We start from the raw sequence: 5,392 nt of genomic DNA on the forward strand, positions 1-5,392 counted from the left end.
CTCTTTGCTCTATAAATACCCGAATATTCCAGAAACCCTAGGGGAGTCGATGAAAATCAATTCCAGCCGCCGCAGAGTCCAGAACCACCACATCCAATCTAGACACCATCACGGAGGGGTTCACCACTTCCATTGGTGCCTCTCCAATGATGCGTGAGTAGTTCTTTGTAGATCTACAAGCCCGTAGTTAGTAGCTAGATGGATTCCTCTCTCTCTCTCTATCTCTCTCTCTCTCACTCACTCACTCTCTCTCGATTATCAATACAATGGTCTCTTGGAGATCCATATGATATAAGTCTTTTTGCGGTGTGTTTGTTGGGATCCAATGAACTTTGAGTTTATGATCAGATCTATGTTTTTATCCATGAAAGTTATTTGAGTCTTCTTTGATCTCTTATATGCATGATTGCTTACAGCCTCGTATTTCTTCTCCGATATTTGGGTTTTGTTTGGCCAACTTGATCTATTTATCTAGCAATGGGAAGAGGTGCTTTGTAGTGGGTTCGATCTTACGGTGCTTGATCCCACTGACAGAAGGGGAACCGTCACGTATTTATCATTGCTACTAAGGATAACAAGATGTGATCTATATCTAAGCAAACAGATAAACGGATATTTTCTACATCATGTCATCGTTCTTATTGCATTACTCCGTTTTTCCATGAACTTAATACACTAGATGCATGCTGGATAGCGGTCGATGTGTGGAGTAATACTAGTAGATGCAGGCAGGAGTCGGTCTACTAATCTTGGACGTGATGCCTATACAATGATCATTGCCTGGATATCATCATGATTATTTGAAGTTCTATCAATTGCCCAATAGTAATTGTTTTCCCACCATTTGCTATTTTTCTCGAGAGAAGCCACTAGTGAAACCTACGTCCCCGAGGTCTCTTTTCATCATATTTGCCTTTGCAATCTACTTTCCTTTGCATTTATTTTTAGATCTATTAAACGAAAAATACAAAAATACCTTGCTACAATTTATTTTACCGTGATCTATTTATCCTATCTACCACTTTTATCTCACGTTTTTTTGCCTATCTTGAGGCGCCGTACCCGAGAGGGATTGACAACCCCTTTAGCACATCGGGTTGCAAGTATTTATTATTTGTTTGTAGGTGTTGTTTACGTGATGTGAGTAGGTTCTCCAACTGGTTCAATAAAATTAGTCTCATCACTGAGGGAAATACCTACTGTCGCTATACAGCATCATCCCTTCCTCTTTGGGGAAATACCGACGTAGTTCTAGCAGACATAGACTATCATTAGCTTCCTCTTCAACTAACATAGGTGTCACAGAAACATCTTTCTATGCTGCACTACTCACTGGTTGAAGCAAAGGTTCAACAACCTCATCAAGTTCTATCTTCCTCCCACTCAAGTCTTTCGAGAGAAACTCTTTCTCAAGAAAGGACCCATTCTTAGTGACAAACAATTTGCCCTTGGATCTGAGATAGAAGGTATACCCAACCATCTCTTTTGGGTATCCTATGCAGACACACCTGTCCGCTTTGGGTTCGAGCTTATCAGGCTGAAGCCTTTTCACATAAGCATCACAACCCCAAACCTTAAGAAACGACAACTTAGGTTTCTTGCCAAACCATAATTCATACGGTGTCTCCTCAACGGATTTAGATGGTGCCCTATTTAAAGTGAATGTAGTTGTCTCTAATGCATAACCCCAAAATGATAGTGGTAGATTGGCAAGAGACATCATAGAACGCACCATATCCAATAGATACAATCACGGCGTTTGGACACACCATTACACTGTGGTGTTCCAGGTGGCGTCAATTGTGAAACAATTCCACATTGTCTTAAGTGATTGTCAGACTAATAACTCAAATATTCTCCCCTTAGATCGGATCATAGGATTTTAATCTTCTTGTTCCAATGATTCTCAACTTCACTCTAAAATTGCTTGAACTTTATAAATGTTTCAGACTTATGCTTCATTAAGTAAACATACCATATCTACTCAAATCGTCGTGAAGGTGAGGAAATAACGATATCCACCGCACGAGTCAACACTCACCGAACAACACACATCAACATGTATGATTTCCAACAAGTTACTCGCCCGTTCCATTGTTTCGGAAAATAGGGTTTTAGTCATTTTGCCAATAAGGCATGGTTCGCATGTGTCAAGTGATTCAAAATCAAGTGACTCCAAAGGTCCATCAGTATGGAGTTTCTTCATGCGTTTTACACCAACATGACCTAAGCGGCAGTGCCACAAGAAAGTGGTACTATCATTATCAACTCTACATCTTTTGGCATCAATGTTATGAACATATGTATCACTGCGATCGAGATTCAATAAACCAATCACATTGGGTGCATGACCATAAAATGTATTATTCATGTAAACAAAATAACCATTATTCTCAAATGAATAACCATATTGCAATAAGCACAATCTAATTAGGTTCATGCTCAACACATACACCAAATAACATTTATATAGGTTCAACACTAATCTCGAAGGTAGAGGGAGCATGCGATGGTGATCACATCAACCTTGGAAACACTTCCAACACAAATCGTCACCTTTCCCTTAGCTAGTCTCGGTTTATTCCGCAGATTTTGTTTCGAGTTACCAATATCAACAACTGAACCGGTATCTAATACCCATGTGCTACTAGGAGTACTAGTAAGGTACACATGAAAAACACGTATATCAAATATACTTTTGTTGAAGTTGCCAGACTTCTTATCTACCAAGTATTGGGGGCAGTTACGCTACCAGTGACCGTTCCCCTTACAATAGAAGCACTTAGTCTCGGGTTTGGGTTCAACCTTGGGATTCTTCACTCGAGCGACAACTTGCTTTCCATTCATGAAGTTTCCCTTCTTGCCCTTGCCCTTCTTGAAACCAGTGGTCTCATTAACCATCAACACTTAATGCTCCTTCTTAATTTCGACCTTCGCGGCCTACCGCAAACAGCTTCGGGATCATCTCCATCCCTTGCATGTTATATATAGTTCATCACGAATTTCTAGTATCTTGGTGATAGTGTTTGGAGAACTCTGTAAATCACTATCTTATCTGGAACATTAACTCCCACTTGACTCAAGCGAGTGTAGCACCCAGACATTCTGAGTTCATGCTCACTGGCTGAGCTACTCCTCCATCTTGTAGGGAAAAAACTTGTCAGAGGTCTCATACCTCTTAACACGGGCATGAGCCTGAAATACCAATTTCAGCTCTGGGAACATCTCATATGTTCCATGGCATTCAAAAACTTCTTTGGAGCCCCGATTCTAAGCCGTAAAGCATGGCGCAATAAACTATAAAGTAGTCATCTAAACATGTCTGCCAGATGTTGACAACATCCACAAATGACGCTAGAGGGGTTGGCACACCGAGCGGTGCATCTAGTGTTGGGGAGCGTAGTAATTTCAAAAAAAATCCTACGCACATGCAAGATCATGGTGATGCATAGCAACGAGAGGGGAGAGTGTTTTCCACGTACCCTCGTAGACCGAAAGCGGAAGTGTTAGCACAACGCGGTTGATGTAGTCATACGTCTTCACGATCTGACCGATCCAAGTACCGAACGTATGGCACCTCCGAGTTCAGCACACGTTCAACTTGATGACATCCCACGAACTCCGATCCAAAAGAGCTTTGCGGAGAGTTCCATCAGCACGATGGCGTGATAACGGTGTTGATGATGCTACCGACGCAGGGCTTCGCCTAAGCACCACTACGATATTACCAAGGTGGAATATGGTGGAGGGGGGCACCGCACATGGCTGGGAGAGATCAATAGATCAACTTGTGTGTCCATGGGGTGCCCCCTTCCCTCGTATATAAAGGAGTGGAGGAGGGGGAAGGGCCGGCCCTCCTATGGTGCGCCCTGGAGGAGTCCTACTCCCACCAGGAGTAGGATTCCCCCCTTCCAAGTAGTAGGAGTAGGAGTCAAGGAAAGGGAAAAGAGAAGACAAGGAAGGACAGTCCCTCCTCCTAGTCCAATTCGGACTAGGCCTTGGGTGGCGCAACCTCCTCTCTCTCTTTCCCCTAAAGCCCAATAAGGCCCATATACTCCCCGGCGAATTCCCGTAACTCTCCGGTACTCCGATAAATACCCGAATCACTCGGAACCTTTCCGATGTCCAAATATAGTCATCCAATATATCAATCTTTACATCTTGACCATTTCGAGACTCCTCGTCATGTTCCCAATCTCATCCGGGACTTCGAACTACCTTAGGTACATGAAAACACACAACTCGTAATATAATTCGTCACCGAACGTTAAGCGTGCAGACCCTACGGGTTCGAGAACTATGTAGACATGACCGAGACACATCTCCGGTCAATAACCAATAGTGTAACCTAGATGCTCATATTGGCTCCCACATATTCTACAAAGATCTTTATCGGTCAAACCGTATAACAACATACGTTGTTCCCTTTGTCATCGTATGTTACTTTCCCGAGATTCGATCGTCGGTATCTCAATACCTAGCTCAATCTCGTTACCGGCAAGTCTCTTTACTCGTTCTGTAATGCATCATACCGCAACTAACTCATTAGTCACATTGCTTGCAAGGCTTATAGTGATGTGCATTACCAAGAGGGCCCAGAGATACCTCTCCGACAATCGGAGTGACAAATCCTAATCTCGAAATACGCCAACTCAACAAGTGTAACGCCCCGGATCCGATGCGCCAGGTGTTTGTCAGTTATTCGCCGTCGTTGCCATGTCATTGCCATGTCATTTGCTTGCGTGTTGCATTTCGTCATGTCATCATGTGCATTTCATTTTGCATACGTGTTCGTCTCATGCATCCGACCCTTTTCCCCGTTGTCCGTTTTGCAATCCGGCACTCCTATGTCCTTCGGCGTTCCCCCTTTTGTCTCTCGTTGTGAGCAGGTGTTAAACTTTCTCGGAATGGACCGAGTCTTGCCAAGCGGCCTTGGTATAGCACCGGTAGACCGCCTGTCAAGTTTCGTGCCATTTGGAGGTCGTTTGATACTCCAACGGTTAACCGCGTAGCCCGAAACCCCCTTTCTCTTTGCAGCCCAACACCCCTTTCAAAGTGGCCCAAAACTCAGCAAACTCCCCACCATGCTCTCGGTCGTTTGATCACGATCGCGTGGCCGAAAACCGCTCCTCATTTGGACTCTCCTAGCTCCCTCTACCTATAAATATGTGTCCCTCCCCGTAAAAAACGCAGACGAAACCCTAGCCTCTCTCCCTCTCAGCCGCCGGACGTGTCCGCCGGCAGCCGGACACGTCCGCCCCGCGCCCCCTCGTCCAACCCGCGTGCGCCGAGTGGCTCCGCCGCCGTCCCCGCGCCGCGGCCCGGATCGGGCCCTCCCGGCCCGCGTGCCCGTCCCCGCCGCCTGGCCCGCCCAGCCGCGCGCCCCGCCGCC

Source organism: Triticum dicoccoides, chromosome 4B (assembly GCF_002162155.2).
Source record: "Triticum dicoccoides isolate Atlit2015 ecotype Zavitan chromosome 4B, WEW_v2.0, whole genome shotgun sequence".
NCBI classification, from domain to species: domain Eukaryota; kingdom Viridiplantae; phylum Streptophyta; class Magnoliopsida; order Poales; family Poaceae; genus Triticum; species Triticum dicoccoides.